Raw genomic sequence first — 24127 nt, forward strand, 5'->3', positions numbered from 1 at the left:
GCTGGTGCACCAGGAGCATGGGTCAGGGCTGGCATCAGCCCCAGGTAGTCCTGACCCCAAACTTGCAGCAGACTTGTCTGCTGGTGCAGTTCTCCTGCTTCTTGCCCGAAGTTACAGCACCAGGGGGATGCTGGCTTTCAGCTCCTCAGTCTCAGATTTGCCATCACTGTAGTGTGAAGAGGATTAAAAGAGTAGAGGTAACTTCAAGTATACTCGTGTCTGAATTGTCCTGTCGCTATCAACCCGTACAATCACGAAGACTTTATTCACCTTACACTGCTGAGATCAATCCAGTGCGTCTGGAGAAATCAAACCCTCCTAGAAACAGGAATACATCATAAAATTGTATTTTAAGTTGCTGATTAGAAAGATAGTGAGGGTAAAGACCTTTTTCCAGAAGCTACTCACAAATAGAAAGTCTTGCAATCTTTTGTGAGATGAGGTGTGGGGTCTGGAGAACAAGTCTTACGAGGAGCGGCTGAGGGAGCTGGGGTTGTTTAGCCTGGAGAAGAGGAGGCTCAGGGGAGACCTCATCGCTCTCTATAGGTACCTTAAAGGAGGCTGTAGAGAGGTGGGGGTTGGTCTATTCTCCCACGTGCCTGGTGACAGGACGAGGGGGAATGGGCTAAAGTTGCGCCAGGGGAGGTTTAGGTTGGATATTAGGAAGAACTTCTTTACCGAAAGGGTTGTTAGGCATTGGAATGGACTGCCCAGGGAAGTGGTTGAGTCACCATCCCTGGAGGTCTTTAAAAGACGTTTAGATGTAGTCCTTAGTGATATGGTTTAGTGGAGGTCTTGTTAGTGTTAGGTCAGAGGTTGGACTAGATGATCTTGAGGTCTCTTCCAACCTAGACGATTCTGTGATTCTGAGAATGAACACTAATGATTGTTTTTGATGCTAGCCTTTGTGTTTGTGTGTGTTTTAATTTTCAAATACTTGTTCACTTGAGTATTGGAGAATAATTTTAGGCAAGAATGAAAAGCATATATAGATACATTTATGAGTCATAAAATTGATATATATCGTAGTTCTTTCGTGAAGATGGGTCATGGGTTCACCTTTTTAATATATATAATTTCACCATTCCAATATATATAATTTCTGTAATTGTTTTACTAACTAGGGTCAGTCTGTTGTTCATTTTGAAGAGTTTCTAGCATCCTTAGAATTACAGAATTTGTCAGATGGATTGCTCTCCATAAAGGTAGATGTATGTGCCCATTTAAAGCTTAAAATAAATAAATAAATAAATATATATATATATATATATACTTACGATGTCTTGTGCTGAAAGTATGTAGGATCTGCATGTGTACCTTTAGAACATTTTACTACCTGTTGATGATTTTCTGTTGCAAATTTTTGTTAACAGATGATACTGCAAAGCATTATGTGCTGTTTTATTACTGCATCATTGGTTTGTAGTACTTATGATAAAATATCATTTATTTATTTATTATTTTTAGCCTTGCCTGAGCCGTGAAGGGCAGTTTGAAGGCTTTGTTCTGAAATGTGGGAATCAGCCCGGGTGTAATGGGGCCTGTGAATAGCTCCCCAAATCAACTTTATAATTGAAGTAAAGGAGACACCGTGCTATGAATGTATTTAAAATAGCTTTTAGTGGTATTAGAGAGAAGGCCTTCCAAACAACCAACCCCTGCTGGGGCAAGGGCATTACCATCTCCACTAAAGAAAGAGGATGCACAACAGCATCTGAGAAGCTTGGTGATGTCAAGGCATGCTATTTGGAAGGCCTTTTCTGGGAGGAAACACCTAGGAGACTAGAAGCTGGGCTGTCTGCCTCATACCTTAAGAGTACTTCTGATCTATGAAACTATAATTTGTTCTTTATAAATCTGAGGTGGCCCATGTAGCCAGAAGGTCTAGTGACCTTCATCCCATCTAAACCTGGGGTGAGGTGCAGAACAGATCCTCAGCTATTGCCTTATAGCTACCAGGGACGTGTTCCTCAGTTTTGAAGAGTATTAATGATTAGGCACTAATTGCTCTGCTTTGGGTATGTAGCATTTTGCTGCAGGAGTGCAGGACTGTAGCTGAGAATAAGTATTTTTAGTTGCAGATACCACAAGCTATGTGCTTCTTCGTGCTCTGACTTGTCGAAATAATAGGCAACATGCTTTACTCTTCTCTTCCTATGTGTTATTTCTGCTTTAGGTCATTTATTTCTTACTTTAGGTTAAATGTTTTAATCACATTTTTAGTTTTGTCAGGAAGCTTGAACCTATTTTGATGGCTAACACGAGCCTCCTTCATACTGGAACAGAAACAACCAGGACATAAAGAATATCAAACATTTTTCTTCTTAATCTCTCTCTCTCTCTCTGTAACATGTAAAGGAGATCAATGCTGTAATTGGGATGCACATTTCGCCTGGCAAATAGACACGTGGTGTTCTGCTCAGAAGAATTTACTGCAGCATTGATTACTGGAATATTATAAATATTTGTTCAGTGTTGCAGTTCAAGTTCTGTTTTTTAATTTGCATATTCTGTCTGTCTTCTAAGACCTATCCTAGAGGAGATAATTTAAAAGTCTTGTAATTTCAGAAACTTCATAGTGCTGAAACCAGCCACAGAATTGCAAGGGAGTGATAGAGCAGATCAAAGGACGTGGGGAATCCATTTCTGCGTCTAGATGCCTGGGAGATCAGAGGCAAGGCCAAGCAGAAGGTAGCTTACATCCTTTTCCTTTTTTCTCCTCGTGCAGGAAGGATAATACCAATTTGTATCATTTTCACGCAACAGACTATGGAAATTCTGCCTTATTCCTAGGAAAAGCCTGCTTGGGCAATGGGAGGTTTTGGTGTCTTCAGTTACCATTTGACAACACAGACACAGTGAGGAGGGCAGCTCATTTCTGCTGCACTACGGCCACCTGTCTGTGACCCCCCTGGCACAGGCTCTGCATGAGTACACGGTTGCTGCTGCCGCCCCTGCTTATAAAAGAGCTCAGGCTATGATTGCTCAAGTGCAAACATAAAAAGCTCCACGCTCCCTTCCTTGCCCCCCAGCACGAGGCTGGTCCCAGATGCTGTGCTGGTGTTTCATTTGGAAATGCACGACTTGAGCTAAGATTAGCTCTGTCCTGGAGCTGAAATATGTCAGTCTGTTCTATCCCACATTCGTATGTGTTCCACAGTTCACACCCTGATGAATTACTCGTGCTGGTAATGTTCTAACATAAATAAATAGCGAAGAACATAAATAAGCAAAGAAGGATCCAATTACCACCTAATTCACAGGAAGGCTGTGTTTCTGACTATGGAAATTGCCCCCGGCAAAGGGTAACCGTGATTATTACACATTCCAACAATAGCAAGAAACTCGCTGTTTACTTCTAAAAAATAAGCTGTCGTGGCAAAGGAAGAATAGTCACTGAAATGTTTTTAACTTAGGCCTTGTAGCTGGTAACTGAGAGTTATACGTGGATTTCTGAGCCAGGGAGGCCTGACCTTAGGCTGATAGATGCATGACCTTCCTTCTTGACTCTCTCAAGGGTCCTGCCCTTCACTACTTTGAAAATGTCTGGAAGGGATAAGACAGTGCTTTTCTTAATGCCTGAAGGAGTGCTGTCCATCAGCTGTGCTGTGAGCCTGTACCGGATTTGCATCCGACACTACTGAGCCTTTCTGGAAATTGTATCCTTAAAACAAAGTCAGATTTGGGGCTTAGGCTCCGTGTTTGGCAAGATGGACATTGTTTGTTGGCGGAGCAATACTTGCAGAGACTGCTCTCAATTCCCAGATGTTAAATGGGCCACTAGTGAAGGACCTGCATCATGTGCTTGTCGGGATATGGCATTAGTGGTTGTTTCAAAGTACGCAGGACAAGCTACATCACTCATCTTTCTCGAGCCATTCTAGACCCTAGAGGAGGAACACACGGATTAAGTAGACACACACGGCATTTTCTTCTGTGAAGTTAACAGAACTGAGCCAGTTTGACTGATTGTCCAGTTCTTTGCCTGGTTTCTAGTCTGCCTGAAGGTAAAGGTCCCTTAACGGTGGATAGTTTCCAAGTAGATGATGCGTACATTTACTCTGTTATCATCTGGCTTGTGAGCCTTGACTTTCAAACATCACAGTGTGCTCCAGCAAAACCGAGCTTGCATCTATTTTATCCTTCAGAAATACTCAAATGGAGACCTTTAGGGCTGGTGTGGAGGTAATCTTATGAATGGTAATTCTTCCTGATGTCTAATAATAAAAAGGGATATTTCCTAACAGCTTGGGGTCTCAACCACTGCATTTCTTATGCAGTCTGAGGGACTTGCATGGTCTTGGTGAATGCAGTACCTACTTGTTCCTGCCTTGTGGTGATTTGTTGCATGCGTAATGAATGAAACGTGCTGAGAATCCTAGTGACTTTATAGTAAATAGTTGTTCTGCTTTTTTTGGAAAATAAATATTCGGATCCCTTCAAACTATAACCCTATAGACCTTGTCATAGAAAAATGAAGTGCAAAATACATTTTAAATGTTTTCTATTGCTTTCTGGTCCTTGTCCATTCATTTTTTTCCCTTAAAAGGTAGAATCTTCTGTTACTATTATTTTAATAGGGTTGTGTTTGTTTTCCTTTGTAGTGGGCAGGAGAAGTAGTGATTTTCGAAATGTTCTATCTTGGTTTGAAGTCTTTATTTTTTAATGCCACCGTGCATTGCTGCTGTTAGTGAAAATGTGCCTTGAATATCACAGGTGCTAGCACAGTCCTTTGCTTTTCACAAGTTAGTTGTGAAAGTAGAGGGAGAAGCACTGGTAGGCGACGTGCTCAGGTTTCTTTCGCCTCGAACACAATGACAATGTTGGCACTGAAATTGAGATTTACAGTTCTCCACAGCTGCGAGGCTACCTTCTTCTTGTATTCTTTCCTGCCTTTTTACTTTAAAATTTCTCAGAAATTTGAACAGAAATAATGGATTTGAATAAATCTGTTAAAGCTGGATTATGAACATAAGTATTTGGTTTAGGAAGAGAAAGTATGCATTTCTGCAGTTTACGTCAATGGACTTTATTGCAAATGCTGTAATTGGGCTCTGAGATGTCAGTTCTTATTCTTCAATAGAAATGTGATGAAAACATTGAACGAAACAGTTTCTTTACTTAACTTCAGCTTTGTTTCCAGCTGCTCTTTTCTTTTGATCACCTCTGAAGACTGTCTCTTCCATGTATTGCTTTCTCAGGTTCGCAACGGGTGTACTTCTCCACTTCCCAGCTGCCTGCCGCAAGATTAGCCCTCTTCTTTATAAAGACCAAGAAAAACAACTCTCCTCACACACTGATACATTTTGGATAATGAAGCTAAATGCTTACAGCCAATTAAATTCATCTGTATTTTCTCTAGTGTTCTTGAGAACAGGCTTACGTAGATGTGTGTAATAATAAATACAGAGCAATATCAGCCTGGACTCCAAAGGGGTGTTATTCCATATGAAGTACTGTTGAGTTCATTCCTGTGTTGGAGAATCTGCTCTGAATATCTACATTATCAGAGTTGGTACAGGAAAGAGCTGCAGAAACCGATGATCTTCAGAGAAGAATGAATTGTCCATTTTGTTCAAACAAAAACTGTTTTAACGCTCTTTATTTAATGCAGTGGTGTTTTAATACAACTTCTGTCTGGCTAAGTATCTACACATCATGCTGTACTAAAGTGCTCTTTAATCTAGTAGATGAAGACATAAGAAAGCCTGGCAAAAGGATTCAATAAAATCCAGATGGCAAAGTCCAGATTTGTAACAGCTTAAAATAGCTCTGAGAGTTTACAGAAGGATGTTGCTTTCTCCATCAGTGGAAATCTTTAGAAAGGGTGACATTCCCACCTGTAAGGTGCAGTGTGTTGTCTCCACCAACATACTAATCTCTTTGAAATAATTCCTGTGGAGCGTTGGAGTGAGCCGTAGCAGCAATTGTAGGTTGGATCTGTACTGCCTACTTGCACGTGGGATTGTAGATCTGTGTCCAAACAGTGATGTGCAAGGCCCTTCTTAACTTTCCTTTCTTTGTTCCAACTGGGTTTTGGGCTTTCTTGACCCACTCAGGACTGAAGTTATTCCAAAAGAAGGCTGAAAATCTGCTCAGGGTTATAATTTCACAGTTAACCTGGGTTAAGATGGTGCAAAACCTGCGTTGTGTGCTGTCTGTAGTTGCTGTTGAGCAGCCTTCACGTGTTTTTCTCAATCCCCCGCTGCACGATTTCCATGCAGGAAGGGAACAATGAGTGCGGCTTGCCTTGTCCTCTGGATTGTTCATGTGAGCTTGCTAAATCTGAAGTCATCATGTTTATTCAGATTTCCTCCTTTTTGCATGACTACATGCTGTTTTCAAGTTTTTGTTACTCAAGCAGTATTTCAGAGCCACCAAGATGCCAACAGGAGCCAGAGCTGCTGCTTTGGTAGTGTGAGGCTGGGACCTGCTGCCGGGTTGGTACTTGAGCGCAGTGAGTGTTTTCTGCCCATCTGCCCTGTGCTTGGGGCATCTTATCTCTGAGCTGTTGTTCTTAGGTACAAACAAGATAAGGAAGCAACTTTCTCTGCAGTTGGTGTTGCAAATACTGTCATTGTTTGGGTCCGAGTGGGAGAAGGGCAGCTAAAGGAGGGAGCCACCAGCAGCATTTGATTTGGGATGCTTTTTGCCATTTCTTTCGGAATAGCGGAAATTTTTGGTTGTCAGTAGTCCTGCGAGACAAGGTTTGGCAGAATGTTACAAGAACATTGTAATTTTTTTCGTTTATTAAGTAAGGCAAATGGAAAGTGCTTGAGCCCTTGTGTGTGGCCGCAACACCTTAATTGTCTGGTTCTGTGTCACCTGATAGAGCAGCAGTGGCTGGTAACTTTGGCTTTTGGAAGGATGAGACTGAACTAGATCCTTGTTCAAGGAGAAAAGGAAAAGACTCTGAATTTCCTTGACACAGCTCACATATGAATATAGGACATAATGGCTGGAGTACATGTGGGCCTGGGGAATTTGCATGCATTAGTGTTGCAAGCCGAGATTGCATTTTTCAGTATACGCTATTGGGTGAGCTGATTAAATTGTCCTTGGACAATAAGCCATAAAGTTCCTTAAAACAGGAAATAAATCTTGTAGGGCAGGCAAAGGAATAGAAAATGTGTGCGTGTGAGAGTCAGGCAGCGTCCACACCAATTTTATATTTAAAAAGCCTGATTCCAAACAATTGTCATAACCACCTTAAGGTCTTAATTAAAGTGCACGGAATTTCAGTTGCCTTTGGAATTTTGCCTCTGTGGTTCTGCATCTCGTGGCAGCCCTTTCTCTGCTCCCCTGGGTCCTGGAATGTGACTTGGCCATGCAGGGGAACGCTGGGCAGCTTTGCACAGAGGTGTGCAGAGGTGCGCTGCTGATCGCTGCAAGAAGTGACCGGCTCCTGTTCCTCCATTCCTCGTGTTCAGTGGGAGGTGAGAAATGGGCTTACAATGCATGGGATGAATGGAATAAAACTTCAGACAGCACATTTGAAAAACTGAGAAAGAAATGCATAATGCACCCACTTGGTGTAGTGATGCCTCGGGCCAGCAGTCAGGAGAGATGCTTCTTTTAGGGGAAACAAATGCATGTTTTGAAGGGAGCACTAATAAATTTGCAACTGGTAAATGCCTAGGCTTAGGACATACTTTTTGTAGTACGTTCCCTTCCATCAAGACACTTCAACCAGGATGTCAGAAGAAAAAGTGCAAGGGAAAGAAATGTCACAATTAGCAGTTAATTTAAAGTAACTAAAGTGTATTAGGCCCAGTCAAATGAACTATTTTATTTTTGTACCTTGTTGTTTGTAATCTCTTAAGTATGAGTCATTTAAAAGCCAATCTGGCTTGGTACAGTGCGTGCTGTTTTATAGTGTTTTCTCCTTGCCAGCATGAGCGTTTCCTTGTTAATGTCTCGCATCTGTTCTTTGTAATTTAGTGATTATGTGCAGGCCTCTGTGTCCTCCTTGTTTGTTTAGAAAGGACAGTGGGAAGCTTCATTTACATGAGATTGAATCGATGTCTCTGATTTATTAAAGTTTGGGCACCCTGAACTGGTTCTTTGCCGGTCTGTGTAAGTGGATATTTTTAGCCGAAGATGAAAATGTGGACGCCTGGAGAAGATCAGTAATCTGCAGTTAGAATCAGCTGAAAGTTGTAGAATTGTTTGCAAACGTATGCTGAGATTTTATATTGCTTTCTTATCAGTCATGCTCAGGCTCCTTGCAAGCATCTATGATGTGTTTCTGTTTTAGTGAGTGTTCAGAGAACAAGTTTTAATTCCGTGGGTATCTGCATTCACACAGGCACAGGATATTCATGTCCAAACAAGAACGGTTGCTGTTAAATAAAATCCCACTTATGGCTTGATACTGCTGGCCATTCAGACATTCGTATGGAAGGTGGTAACATCCCGTAATGTAGGTGATGGATTGCGTTTAACAATATGCAATATGAAACAGCAAATGGCCAGAGTCAATCACGTTCAGAGGTAAAAATAAATTATTTACCTATTTTGTAAATGCTTTAAAACCTTCTCTGACACTGAGGTGCTCAAGTACACGATAGGGCAAACACCATCAGATAACTTAATAATTATGAATGGTTTGACTGGAGCATGTAATGAGCTTTTGGGCATTATAGAGGAAGGTTAGTTATTTATAGTAGAGTAGACCCAAGGAAAATAAATCAGGTTGGAGGCGATACTGTGCAATTAAAGTACTGCACGGGACTGGAATCTGATTCTCATCTCTGCAACAGCTATCTGCTAAACCTTGAGCAAATTAATTAGACCTTTGGGCTCAGTCTAGACTAGAATGTAGATGCTGGGCTCTGAGAGCCAGGTATTCTGAAAAGGGGGAACCTGCATAAATGCTCCCTGTCTATTGTTTATCACATGCTTGTCTGCAAACACATTCACATATACGTTATCTTGTTGTTCCTGATTTGGGGGAAGATGTTCTGCCCAAGGGCTACTAGTGTGAGCAGGGTGTTACAGGCAAGGCTGGTCCAAGTTTGGGGAACATTTTGGGAGCAGAAGCCAGATACAGCAGTTGGCAGAGACCAAAAGGCAGGGCTTGGGCTTGTGGGAGTTGTAGAGCATCAGTGTGGAGCACTGCTGTGACCAAAGAGCCTCTGTCGGGGTCCTGCTGCCCCTGTCAAGCGGTGGAAATGGCCAGTGGAGTCACAGACCAGTTCTCAGTTAGTGCCATCTCCACTGGATGAGGGTTAAGGCTGAACAAGGAAAACTACCAGGCTGAAAGTGATTTTTTTTTTTTTTTTTGTTCCTTTATACGTGTGAAGCACTGATGTGACATACTCACGTACCACGTTGCTTACTCGGCGGTTGCCTCAGCCACAAAGAGTCCGAGGTGGAGGTTTTTTCTCTGCCACTCTTGGATACCACTTGATTTCTGTGCCTTGCCATCATTTATAGGATAAGGTTCTTCGCTTGAAAAGCAGGTACTGTGTGGAGGTATGAGTGCTGACCAAGTATGCCATAAAACTTCCTGAGAAAATTCTTATAGCCACCAGCAAGCTCAGGTCGTTGGGTAGCCAGAGACACAGTTACGGAGGTTTTCTCCCCCTTTCTGGGACACCCCCCACATCCCTTTCTTCATTTTGAACCTTTCTCCGAGGCCTCTCCGGCTCTGATTGTGGGAGGGACAGTGAGCAACAGGCTGGGATTCCACCCTTCCCATTTCCCTCCACGCTTTACAGACCTCTGCCCCCTCTCTGCTGAGGCATCACCCTCTCCTGCCTGAAAAGCCTGAGCCCTTCCTTTCTCGAACCTTTTATAAGCCTATGATATCCTTTTTGAGATTAGGGACATGAGAATTATGTCTGAGAAATGTGCACTGTAGGTTTTATACAGTGACAAATTAATTTTCTCTGTTTTGTATTCCTTTTCTAATTATTTCCATTTATATGTGAATGTCAAGGAGTCTGAGCCGATTTTGTCACAGAACTAATAGTTGCAGCCCCACGTTATTACTCCTGCATGTTGATATTCAGCTCAGAGCCCATCGTTCTGTATGTAAAACCAGGACCTTCACCTCCCAGGTACGTTACTTCTTTCTGGTGCGTTCCATCTATCACTTTGATTGCCCAGTCACTGAGACATGGAAGGTCCATCTGCAGATCTCTGCAGGTGGTCCTCATCTCTACTTGCCTTACATACCTTAGCATCGTATACAGAGTGTCACCTTCCTCTTTTCACAGCTTAATTAGGAACCTGGTGGACAGCACAGCTCCTGCCTCGTCTCTCTGCAATGCTCTGCTGTGAAAACGTGGACTGTTTACTCCAATTTTCTTTCTCCTGTCTTTTAGCCAATCATTTACACATGCAAAGACGCTTTATTTCCCCTAATACTTTCTCAGCTTCCATTAATGGAGGCGTTGCTGACTTTTGTGGAGGGACTCGGATGGAGGCTTGCTGAAAACTGTCTCATGAGAATACAGGTTTTATATCAGTGATGTAAGATAAAGTTTTTCTTTGTGATTATGTCTCTGTCTAAAATGCTCATTATGCTAGGCATATAATGGCTTTCAGTGTATTGTATTTTAAACTATAACATCTTGATTTCATCATGTTTCTACGTTTTATGATTACAATAAGGATCTTGTAAAATTACTTGCATCTGTACTGTACGTTTCCACTTATAGAGGGGCCATTGGTATCCTCCACTTAGGTACTGTAGTCTGTATGAAAGATTTAATTTTGTTTCCCATCCAAGTCATCACATTAGATATACAGTGCACATACTTCTTCTATTCATGATATTTAATATATTTTATACCTAAAGTGACGTTTAGATACAAAGAATAAATTTACTTGGCTATTTCTCCATATTCTATAAGAGTTACATCAAGAATCACATTTGAAGTACTGACATTTCCAGCAACAATAGCTGTATTGTAAGCCCACTGGATATGTTGACAAAATCAAATTTTGTTAGGAAAATAGATATAAAAATTATTTGTAATAAAAGCGGGGAGGGGGACGGGCATTAACAAAGTACTGTCAATCCCACCCACTCAGATGCGATATGAAATCTGGCATTTCTCTGCTGAATTGATATTGTCATAGTTAATACTGGAGAACTGCCAGAAAATTATTTGAAATCTCTTTTTGAATCTGAAATGTGGAGGCACCAGGCAGAGGATTCCCTGAAGACAGCGAGCAGGAAAGCTGTCTGCAGAGCAAACAGAGAAATCATCATTCTTAGCACTAGCATATTTTTAGATTTGCTCAACCTGGTGAACAGACTCAGAATATATCAATTAATCGTACAGTCAGAAGTGTTGAGAAACTGTGTGTTTATACCCATGATTAAGAGCTATTTCAATAATCATTATTTTGATTATTGTTTTTCAGTAAAACTCAAATATCATGTCAGAGGTAAAATGTGTTTTTTTTGTTTTTTTTTTTTAAGCCAGTTGACTTTGAAGTATCCATGATCTGACTAAACACAAGTATTAACAAAAATACATATGATAAATGTGGTACTTAGAGAATTAGAAATGCTCAGTTCTTTAAACAGCTCACCCCTGTGTTGTTGCTCTGAGTAAGAAGCGTGGAAGTCAGAGCTGCCACTGAAGGAGAACAACCTCATAAAGAACCATAGCATCCTCACTTTTCCCTGCCTGGCATCTGTGGTACCTCTGCTTGGTTTACCAGCTCAGCTGAGCAATGGGAGGCTGCACAGGACCAGTTTATCCCTTGGAATAACCGCAGGAAGCTATTTCTTAATCTTCAATGTTTTCTGTACTTGTTAGCACTGACAGCGAGACTTTGAGCCTTCAAAGTCTGCACACAAGTCCTTGATGCGTAAGTGGTGTAGAGGTAAATGGCACATGTCTGTGCGTGTTTGTTCTCTCAGGGAATTCCAATATTTATTTTTGTTTCACTGCAGCTTGGAGGAAAACTTTCAGTGCTGCAGGGTGTTATAGACAACATTATGCATTATTTTGGCTTTGAAGAGGTGCAGTATTTTGGGTTTTGCATTCTTTTCAACTCAGATTTCTTTAATCTTTGCTCAAGGTTAAACTGTTTTCTGAACTATATTTGGAGTATAAAGCATAGTGATAATGTTAAAGTTTGATTTCAAGTAGAATATGGTAAGAACTGGGGAGTTTGACTTCTAGATTTCCACCGAAACTTTACCTGATGTAACTTTGGTGTTTTATATTATACCTGAAACACAAATCCGTCAGGCAATACATATAACAAGGAAACAAGAGAGAAGGCTGAATGTGCTTATGGTACATTTCATGGTGTCCTTAAACTTAATTTGTGCTTGTCATGATGTTTTTCAGAAGGTCAGGTCACATAACTAACAATTGTACAAATGTATAAAAGCCATCCTGTGTCTCTAATCGTGCTTTTTGCTAAACTTTGGTTTGCTGCTGTTTGCAGGGCAGAAAACGTGGGGCTTGTGAGGCGTGATTTGCAGAAACCTTTTGCATTGGGTGGCATAAAGGGAAGCTCACTGGTTGTGCTCCTTGGTGGAGGTTTGTGGCAGCACTACTCTTGATGCGAGTTCAGCTGTAAAAACAGAGGTAGTAACAGTCAGTTTTCCTCATTAGGGTATCAAAGCTTATCCTGCAAGGCATTTCAGTGTTCTTCAAATAAATCTTAGAATGTAAAACATGATGCACGGTTGAATTAGATTAGAACAGGAGTGTGTATTTCAGTTGTAGTCTGTGTTGAAAAATGGCTAGTGAAAGTCTTTTGCTCCTGCTTTAAATATCTTACTATGCTGACAGTTGTTTTTGGTCCAGAGCAAAACCTCTTTCCTTAGGCATTTAAAGACCATGAAGACCTAGATCATGGAACAGAAGATATGGGCATTATTTGTTCTATCTGGAGGGTATGTCTGTGGCATAGACCACTTGAGCAGACATGGGAGCATTTAACTTTTTTATAAGCATTCCCATTGCACCCAGAGGAACAGCATCAGGACTGCAGATCCCGAAGACAGTGGACTGTAGAAAGTTCTGTGTAATGACTTCTAAATGCATCAGCTCATGGGATTATTATGGTCTGATTTAATAACTCCATCAAGGCAACATAAAACCACAACATTTTTTCAGTACTGTTACAGATCTGTAGATGTATATATTTCAGTACAGCACACATTGATGTATGCCTTAGTGGCACAGGGAGAGATTGACGATAAGGACTGGAATTAAGTGGCAGCCTACCACTTATTTGCATCCTTATTTCAAGACAAATGGTCAGACTGATACAACAGAGCTCTGTCAATGTCATGCTGATGTCTGCTGTGCTATTTTCTCTGTCCCTCTGGTTTGCCTTTGTAGTGTTTGTATTTTGTCTTATGATATCTTTTGGGTTTGCAATGAAGAAAATAATTACTTTCAAGGGATATCTTTAAAAGCTTATAGTATAGGCCAGGCTTTCCAGGCTGTGTTAAGGCCAGAATTTAAACCATTGCATCACATACATAGCTTCAAAGGTTATACAATGTGCTTTGAGGAACGCTCAGAACAATTTATTTTCAAAAGTGTGTGGAAGTTATGTTATGAAGACTACTTTCACGTGTAACAGGCCTTGGAACAGTACTCTGCCTGGAGAGAAAGTGGAAGAAATCGCATAATGGATCTGCTCAGTCTCTGCTGTTGCTGGCTGCTGCTTTCCGTGTTCTCCCTTTTTAGAACCCCCCAGTCCAGCAGCATTATCGTCTTGGCAATTATTGACTAGATTGTTCCAGAGTATACTAGTCCTCTCTGACTATGTGAGCTATATTGATTAAAAAATATAAATCTTTGGTGAATTGCAAAAACAGTCCATTGCTGTAGTTGCACTGAATGCTACTGTGAGTCAGATATTAATCAAATATATTCTTTTTATATTCTTTGGGGACTTAAATGGCAGTGGCGCAACGCTGAAGAAGAAACCTGTGTCATGGTGGGGAGAAACTGGAAGCTGTAGTTGGTATAAATGGACCGCATTAGGTAAGAAATCAAGTATGCAGATTTGGCTCACCTCTAAAGGAAAATAGATCATTTGGCATTTTTCTGTTAACGAAGAATTCTTCATTAAAAAGAAAAAAGACTTGGCGTGAAGGAGATGTATTAGTAATGAGATGCAAGTAGCTTTTTGGGAGGGTTTCCTGCCAGAACATACACTTGAGGTGGAGAACGAATGGGAGACAGAAGAAATGAGCCAGAAAATTCCGCTCCTTGGGAATGTTACTTCTTGTGTAGCTGTTATTCTTTTGGGGGATTTGGATGCCATCCCCCACGTTCTCTTTTTGATCCTGTACTCCTCATATATAACTTTGCTCCATCGTTACAGGCTGCCCCAAGGAGCTGGGGGTGCCCCATCCCTGACAGTATCCAAGGTCAGGCTGGATGGGGCTGAGGGCAGCCTGGGCTGGGGGCAGGGGGCCCTGCCAGTGCCACGAGGCTTTAATGGGGTGAATTGTCTCTACCAGGATAAGGTTGTTCCTTGTACTTTATGTTCATGAATCTTTTACATAATAATTGCTCATATTAGAATACTTCTTCCCACAGGAAACATTCTCATTAAAGTACCTCACTTCACGTAAGAGTGATAACTTTTAATTTTTGAACTACATTTTATTTTGTACGCTTTAAGTTAGGTGCTGGGAAACATGCTGTTTGAAGGCCTTGGCAACTCCCACCCTTAAATTTTTGAGTTTTAGTTTGTTTTCGGATGAATTTCGAGATATATAGCAGTGGTGTAATGTGAGCACTAGCTAAAAGTTACTTTAAAATGGTGGAGAAGAAAAAATGGATTGGAGGGGGAGATTTGGTGGGTGAATATAGGGAAGATGAAAAAAATGTCAAGCAAAAGCTTCAGTGCTGCAGTCTCTCCTCTCTCATACACATGCATACGCGCTTGCTGGGAAAACAGAAGGAAATTTTGTCTGCCTATTAATATAAGCAGCAAAGGTGTGCAGAATCCATTATGCATTGAAAAAGTCGCTTGCTTTCTCATCTTTGCTGAATTAAAGGAGACTTTCAAGTCCTTTTTCTCAGGGAGAATTACTGGAAAGTCTATGTCTCCTAATTGTTTCCCTGCTTGTTTTTCTTCTTACAGGCCAATTTAATAAGGCAGTTTGGTAGACCTGCGATTTGAGAATCATAATTGACTTGATTTTATTCTTCATTTCTATAATGGCTTTCCCTCTCTAATACTCCTTTTCTTCCCAGTCCTTGAGATATTTTTAAGAGTTCGTGTTCACCTTGAACTATTTTATTAATGTTAGCACACGAGCAGTGGAATATTGCTGGTGAGGTGTAGGAACTGAGGGCTAAATGGCACTCGTTTGGAGGAAAGGGCCTGTGCAAGTTGTGGTGGCTTTCCTTTTTCATAGCACTGATAACAGGAAGAGGAATTGGTGAATTTCTTCTTGCTGGGAAGTGAGTCTTGGAGAGGCAGCTTTTTGGGGAGAGCATCTTTCTCTTTGAGTTGTAAAATGCTTGACACGGAGGTGATACATGCCTGTATATGTACGCACACATTCTGTACAAAGAATTAAAAAAAAAAACACATTGTGTATCAAAGAATTTTTTAAAGTTAGGGATTCAAGTACTCAGAAGTTAGCAATTGCTGGATGTACCATTATTTATTTATTTTTTTTCAAAGAGTATTTACTCATTTCTGTGACAAAGAAGTAAAGTCATATTCCTGAGTGTCAACTGAAGTTTTATAGCAGTTTTAGCACATTTGTGATGTAAAACATCTTGGAAGTTGAATACTTGTTTAAGGGAAATATCCTGTGTTGTTAAAGAAGCTCTACTGCTCTGCCCTGCATCTCTACCAGCAAAACTCCTTGTAGTTTGCGTTCCTAAGGCATGTAATGATGTTTCAGTCACAGAATTGTGTAGATCTTTTTCTCTCTCTGTTTAGACCAAGGCTTTTTCTCATTTATCTATGAAAAGAGTGTTGCAAATCGATTTGTTTTTCATTAAGAAAAAATGACTGTAAGAAAAAAATAAATACATATATATATTGGTGTAATAACTCTCCAGCCTCTCTCCCTGTTTGTACAGCAGCTCTCTGTTGCTCAGCTCGAGGCTGCCGTGCCCACTGCATGGTGCAGCTCTGAAATTTTCCAGTTGTGTTTTCTGTGTTTTGATGTATGCTGTTGGACATCTGTTTAATATCAGTTGGGGTTTATTGAAGAAACACAGGGTTTTAAGCTGTAATTACTGTGTGCTTTTTTTTTTTGTTCACATCTGAAAAACAGTGTGCTGAGCAGAACTTTAATTCTAGAAAGAAATGTGAGCGGTTTTGTAGTAGGCAGTGTGAAATGTTTAGAAGTAGAGGAGATTTGTTTCAGGTTGTGGGGGCAGGGAAGACAACCAAGTCCTTTATTTGAGCCTTTGAGTATTGATCGTTTTACAAGGCACGTCCCTTGGTATCATTCAGGCTAACAAGTTCTGCGCTCTGTATCCAGCTTACCCTCTGCGATTGCTTATCTGGTATCAGATTCTGCTTTCGTTTCTGCTTTTTTTTTTTCTTTTTTTTTTCCCTTTTATTTTCTGAAGGTTTTCATGCTCGTGTAACAGTTTTTCAGAAGTGACCTGTATTCACAGGCTGTGTTATTTCTTCATTAGCACCTCCAAACTGCTGTGCTTGATCATTGCAGCTTTCTGTGTTTTATCCTCACTCTGGCATCACGATCAGGATCTATGAAGCTGAGCACCCTGTGCTGGGTCTGCGTGCCCTGGTTTATTGTGACTTTCTCTTTCACAGAGCTGATGCATTGGCTTCTCAGCAGCTTTGGTGCTACAAGTGACGTGAATACTGTGGAGACAGTAGAAGCGAGCAGCTCTGGATAACGTCTTGGGTTCCTTTGCACGTACATAGAATAAAGTGCAGCTAGCGAGCCAGAAGACAGGAAGTTACAGAAGAAAAAGATTGCTCAGAAAAGCAGAAAGGATGTAGTACGTTAAGCTGGAGGTTTTTAAGAGACTGTATCCATCCAGGATCGAAAGGTGAGCTTACCTGTGTTCTTTGATTTATTTTTTTTTAACTGTTACAGATTCTCAGGGAAGACACTCTTTAAAAAGATTGGTTATTTGTCTTTAATATCTATCTTTACAAAAGTTGTCAGGAGAAGCACTCACGCTAATTGGCTGTAGTTTGACCAGTTCGCTTAGAATTTGATTTTAGGGCCGTCCCAGTGATTGGATGTCTTTGGACTAAAAATGTCCGTGGAGATGACTCTTACCTGACACTTCAGTGACAGGAACCAAAGAAGTGTGTAGAATGAACAAAATACTTGAAAATAGAAAGCAGACTTGAGTAACACAGAAAGGAGCATAGCAGGATCCTTGGTAGGAGGCTGAAATCAAACACAGAATAGAAACAAGGAGTAAAAATTTTTGATTTTAAATATTTTTGAAAAAATTATGATTTAAATTTTGGTGAATAAAATCATAGTAATCATGGTAATCAGAGGTGAGAAAACACCTATTAAGGAAATAATTCAGACAGAAACAAATAAGAGTGTGTGGATTGTCATATGTGCATTAGGGTGTTCTCTGTTGTTTTAAATGGGGAAATACCTGGTGGTGGAGAGCACAGCCTGCTGAAGGGGAGAGAGAAAAGGGCAGAGAAGCATACCAGGTAAAAACAAAGTGTTAGGAATGGCACCATTCAGAAATCTGAACCTATTTCTGTATTTCACTGGTAAAATAAACTTGTTCTGGAACCACTGAGAAAAGGTGTTTCATGTTTAAGGATGAAGTAATTTTCTGAATGTGACATCTAAATATGTGCTTGTAAGCTGGTTGCCTGAAAGGCTGCTAATGCTGCTCTGTGGGGAATGTGTGTTATTGAATGTTATACGAGATTTACAGTTTGTGTTCTTGATAATCTCATTAGTACATCCTGAGCTTTATTTGTGGTATGGTCAAAAACTTGATGTAATTAATTCCAGTGCACAAGATCGCTATATTCATATCTGTTTCCCTTGCTGATCAATGTGGTTAATTAACTTCAATGCTTTTGATTCTGTCTGGGATATATAAATATATCTGAGGTTGACAGTTTTGTTTTTTTTTTTTTACAAACAATTGATAACATGAAGGCAGACTTTTTTTTTAATGAAAAGTAATCTTTTAGCGCACTCACAAGTATTATTCCGAGTTTTGTCCAATGAACATGTTCAGTCTAGCTTATAGGCAAGAGAAACACTGTGCATATTTTATGATTGTACTTTGTTCTTTCAGTTACAAAGGGTAGTAAAACAACATGTTAGTGGAAAACCGTGACTGATTTGTGGCAGGAGTAGAGCAGCAACACTTCAGTATTATGAATTAGTGAGAGCTTGTATATAAAATTTAACAAGTTGATCCTGTTGTCTGCCAGGTTAACATTCTGGGTATTACTTGGGCAATAAATTCCTTTACTTTTTGGATGAAACACAATTAATATTTTGCATTTAAGATAATTCTGCAAAGACTGTCTAGAATAAAGCTAAATTATAATCTCTTGGGCAAAACTTCAAACCTCAAAGAATTCTGAGAAGGTATCAAGGTTTTTTTTTTAATTCCATTTTTCCTATTATAAGTTGAAATTTAAGGCAGAACATTCAGAAATGGCGAACTTATATATATATGTATATATATATATATATAAAGTTCGCCATTTCTGAATATATATACATATATATATATATATATATGTTTTGTTAAACAGTAAGTATCAACAATTTCTAAAATATGAACCATCCCAGTCAATTTAAGAGGTTGTTCTGTATTCTTTTACAAAGAGGCGGCCATTCTCACAAGCTTCTGTAAAAAACAAACAAAAAACAAAACACAACAACGAGAACTTTATCAGAATTATTTTGTCACCAGTTGCTCAGTTTGGTATTCTGCTGTCTTTATATGTAGATAATAAATAGCAGATCTGTTCAGGCAATCAAAACCAGGGAGTCAAGGGAGAGTGCTCAAGTCTTCAGAAGTGTGTTTTAGGAGCTGGGACTCAACTTCTCAGAATTTGCATTTGTAGGCAGCATGTCCATAACTGATACCACTCTGAATGCTTTATTGAGAGAGGAGGTCTTAGTCCATAACTGTCAACTGAGAGCAAAGAGATAAGATTACAGAAATCATGTCTTAGCAGTTGTATCTTCCTCTATAAATTACGGTGTGGTTTTTTTTTTTTCAGGTCCTTTCTGTCGTTATTATGTGGGTGTTCTAAGGGTGGTGACCCCCTTTATGTTCTGTATTTTTTTAGTCAAAAATACTTTATCAATCTTTTGCTCTTACCATTTAAAATAAACTTCTTGTTCTAGCTATGGAAAAAAAAAAAAGGAAAAAAGCCTGATTTGTCATTTGTCACCCCAACTTCCTACCCAGCTATGCAGGAGATTTTCTGTGAATTTTAACTCATTTCAGCCAGTTGTATTTTCAGTCAGAAAAAAACTTTTTTATTGTGCCATGCTTAACCTTATTGTTTTCAAATTCCAGATGGATCGCAGTGTTGCATTATCTGTAGTTAGTACTTGTGCTGCAAGGGAGGTTTCTAGGTGGAATTATACACAGCAAAGTAATTCCATTTTCACCCTTCTCATAACTTGAAGTTCTTTCACCTGCTCTTTATGTTTGCATTTATATTGTAGTTCAACAACAGTTTCAAGTTAGCATCTGTCATGGATAAATGAAGCTCGTGTTTTATTGGTGGGAAAACTTGGTGTTGACTTGGTGCATTACAGGTCTGTCATTTCTAGAGTGACTTGGATAAATTGTCATTGTAGTGATGGCAGAAATACTGAAACTCAGATGTAACAAAATGTTCGACCTACGGTTGCTTTTTCTTTGATTTTATACCTCCGTTGTGTTAGTGGATACTGAGAGCTCTCTTGCTCTCTTCCTGGCTCTAATTGCAAGCTACAGTTGGCAAATATTTCCTGTTACTGTATTTATAGATAAAGAAGACAGTGTGGAGCAGGCTCCAGCTGGACACTCAGGTGTCTGGCTTTGTCCTCAGGTAACACTTCCACAAGATGTGTGTCCCAAGAAGTGCCTCTCTTGTCCGCCACAGTCTAGTTCAGCTGTGGGGTGGGTGGCAAAGTGGATAGTTCTGTGGTTATGTTGTTTAATGTTACTTTCATTATTTTTCATTAGTTTCCACATACTTTTTAAGCTCAGGTACACTCTACCAAATGTAATAAACGTACTCCAAAACTCACTCTCTTTTTCCTCCATCCCCCAAATTAAAGCCACTGCTTATACTTGGGGGCAGGAACTGCATCAGAATTAGGCTTTTCCTGCTTATCAGGCATGGAATGATCTCACAGCTGGAGATGGCTGCCCAATGAATTGCAACCTCTAATTAAAAATAAATTAATAAATAAAAATCCAGGCTTGAGGTATGTAGCTTAATCTCTAATTCTGTTGTGTTATAAAAACCTGTATTGGAGAAAGCATCCCCAGAATTATAGCGATAAGTGTGTTTAGTGCTGCATCTCCTGGCATATAGATCACATCCATCACATCATTTTTTAAATCTTCCCTCTCCAAAGCTGGCAACCACTTTAAATTTACTTACAGATTTCCTGGAAACTTCTTATTTCTTAGCAGTGGCACCTATGCTGACGTCCGCAGGCTTGATTTGAATCTATAAATGTAATGAGTATTAAGATTAATTCTGCCAGCACTCCAGAAGCTTTTGGCAGTTACATTAAACTTTCAAATTTCATATAAATGTCTCAAGCAAATTTATTTACTGGATCCTATTTATTGCTTCCTTAGATAATATAAGAATATAATAAAAACCTGCTTCAGAAAAAGGGAGGGGTGGTGAAAGAGCTGGTGACCAGAGCCACTCAACCCAAAATTATACGATCAGCTAAACACTGCCAGCTGTGGATTGATTATAATTTGCTTCATTGAGAAAGGGAACATTCATTTAATGAAGTCATGTTAGGGGAGGGAAAGTATATTTTGGTCATTTTGTGTATGGAGAAAAAGGCGTTACCCTTCTCCAAGGAAGCTTGCTGTATGGCACATTTAAAAAAAAATGTAGTAAGGTATAACCAGATAAGACAGCATTGTAAAAACAGATAGAGACTTCATCTTTCAGCTATTTGAAAGATTGTTTTGTGTTGCAGACAGCTGAAAATTAGCTACTGTTACCCAGTCTGAAACAGCCAGTGTTGACAGAGTCTCAGCAACTCAGTCTTTATGGTGGTAATTTTTAAGTCCACAGGTTTTTCATGAGTTGTACTGTGAAAGGTGAGAAAAGTAGGTCTTTCTGAGGTGATATACATACATACATATATATATATATGTATATGTGCATCCATGCTCACAAGTGTACACGCGGATGAGTTGTTTTGATGATATGGTCCTTTTGCATATGTAAAATTAATGGGCAGCAGGAAACGTTACATCCTGCTTTTATTTAAGCAGATGTAATGTTTAAATAATGGATTTAGCATGTTATTCTGCATGAAAAGAGATTAGATGCAGATTGCTGTGAAGTTTCCAGTCTCCTGTATGATATCTAAAATATCAAAACCAAATGTTTGTTCTGTTATCTTGGAATAAGGCTCTTTCTGGAGGAGAGACAATGATTTACCCATTTTTATCAACAGAAGAAATGTTGCGTTTAGCATAAAAAACTGTTACGGAAAGAGGCTGACTGTATTAACTGATGGTAATCGTGCGCGCTGTGACCTGGCCTGCCATGAAGGGATTTCCTTGTTTTCCTTTGAATGGCACTTCTTATCATGCAAGGCATGAAAGTTAAAATGTAGAACTGAAAACAGCTCAAGAGGTTTGGTAATCAAAAAGTTGGATTGTGATGGAATATGGAATGACGAAACTGCCTGTGTAGTGTTGGTTTATAACCACTGTTCAATAAACCAGGTAGTCCAAGTATATTTTTCCACTTTAAAGTAATCTGAGGTTCAGTGTTTATTGCCTGTCAATTTATGTTGGTGTAATCACACACACTTACATGCATGTGCTCTCTGTGTACATAGATACATATATGATATAATCACAGGGTCACAGTACAGTCTGGGTTGGAAGGGCCCTTAAAGCCCCCCCTGCCCCCAGCCCCATCCAGCTTGGCCTTGGGCACTGCCAGGGATGGGGCACCCACAGCTCCTTGGGCAGCGTGGGACAGGGCCTCACCGCCCTCAGAGTAAAGAATTTCTTCCTAATGTCTAATCTAACCCTCCCCTCTTTTAGTTTAAAGCCATTTCCCCTTTTCCTGTCCCTACACCCTCTGACAAAGAGTCCCTCCCCAGCTGTCCTGCAGCCCCCTTTAGGCACTGGCAGGAAGGGGAGGGCAACCTGATGGCCCTTGATTTTGTTTGCTTAGTTTTGTCTTATTTCAAGGCAGAGAAGTTTTTGTGGAAGTCAATATATCATGAAGATTTATAAGTCTTTCTGAAGTTGCCCAAACAGATTAGAAAACATTTCTTCTTGGTCCCTTATGGCCTGTAAAAGGCCAGCAGATGTAGTAGCGTACACCTTTTGCAGACACTACAGGTCATCCATAGTGGTGTGTTTTTTTCTAATTCAAAGTCAGTAGGTGTTAAGTGATAAAAATTAGGTTAAAAAAAAAATCCTTCAAAAGCAACGTGCCCTAAGCTTATGGAGTGACATGTTTTGTAATTTGTGAAACATCTTACATGTAAGCTTTGAACTGTATGTGATGGCTCTTAGAAGTAATCAAAGCGTTCTGCGAGGATATCCATTAGCGAACTTCCTGAGAAAATGAGTAACGCCCTTCTGCGCTGATTTAGGGTAAAATGTACAAAAAATCTTGCTTCGGAAGACTTTCAGAGACTAAACACCACAATATTTTAATGTTGTAGAGCACAGTCATACAGCTTTACCAGGTGTCGTTTACTGTATTTGTCCCCGTGAGGGCCAGTGACTGTGTGGATCCTCTTGTTTGAGATGGCTAATGGGCAGCAGGTGGTGGTAGTTGTTGAGAAGGGTCTTGTGTATCAAGACCCTTTGGCCAAAATCCTCATCAGTGTGTTTTAAAGAAACTAGGCAGCTGGGACTTAAAAGGGGAAATCCTTGTGCAGACAAACAATTGATTAGTTACAAGGACAAGGATTGAGAGTATACAGTCAGTTCTTGGAGATGAAGGAATTCACCACTGGCATACCACCAGGATCTCTGATGTTCATTATAGGAACATTAAATGACCTAGAAAAAACATTTGCGTATGGGATCAGAAAATTTACTGATGCTAGTGAGTTGTTTAGGGGGTACTAAAGATATGAGCTGGCAAGGAGGAGCTGGAGAAGACCTTATGAAAGTGACTGCCATTGAAGTGACAGATTAAATCGTATAAATAAATGGAAAGGATGTCCATGGGGAGAAAAATAATTCTGCCTTCATCTCTGAATTGATTGTTACCATTTGGGAACAAGAGTTTGAAGTTACAGTGGATAGTTCCATAAAAAATATCCAGTCAGTATTTATCAGCAGCGAAACATCAACTTAAATGTTAGGAATTATTCAAGGGGAGTTGAGAGCAGGACAGAGCATCGCTGCCGGTTGATATACCGATGTCTCACCCTTTCATTGAATGCTGTGTGCCATGCTTGTCCGCTGTCGTGAAGTGTGTGTGGGTGGAAACAGCCCGGGGAACGGCAATAAGCCAACCAGAAGTGTGCAAGATCTTTTGTCTGGGAGATGTGTCAGCAGGGTGGGACACTTTGGGCTAGGAAACACAACGGTGATTTGCTAGTAATGTGTTAAAAGTCAATCAATAAATTTTACAAGCTTCATGAAGAGGGTTGGTAGGAATCAGATACTGATGGCTGCTTAGAGATTAAGAACTGGGTGACCTCAGGTGAAGCTTGCAGGAGACGGGGCTCAATGCAAACAGGAGAGGTGGATCTTTACCCCACTGGAGTTTGGGGGGATACTGTGGGTGCTGGAAGTTCACACAGACTGAAGGAATGAGTAGGGGTGGTTTTGAGCAGAAATCCATTCGAAGTTGGTGAGTAACTGAGGGGGAAATAGCTTGAGGCATGCCTGATGAGGAAATGGTTGAACACGGAGAAATCTTCAAGAGGATTTTCTTTGTTGGTGTTCCTCTCCCCTGGCTTGTGCTTTCCACAAGACCAGAGGTGAGGTACTGG

At 40.2% G+C, this 24127-nt stretch overlaps 1 protein-coding gene across 3 annotated transcripts in view; it reads left to right on the forward strand.

The window, feature by feature from the left end:
* Positions 1 to 24127, forward strand: part of PCDH15 (protocadherin related 15) — a 738374-nt gene that overhangs the window by 93530 nt on the left and 620717 nt on the right. For all 3 annotated transcript variants that reach the window (XM_040563492.1, XM_040563503.1, XM_040563491.1), the window contains one exon: positions 16753 to 16994. The gene's annotated coding sequence lies outside the window, so the exon portion shown is untranslated. The remainder of the gene's footprint in view (positions 1 to 16752; positions 16995 to 24127) is intronic.

The sequence above is a fragment of the Cygnus olor genome, chromosome 7 (genome assembly GCF_009769625.2).
Source record: "Cygnus olor isolate bCygOlo1 chromosome 7, bCygOlo1.pri.v2, whole genome shotgun sequence".
Classification (NCBI taxonomy): Eukaryota; Metazoa; Chordata; class Aves; order Anseriformes; family Anatidae; genus Cygnus; species Cygnus olor.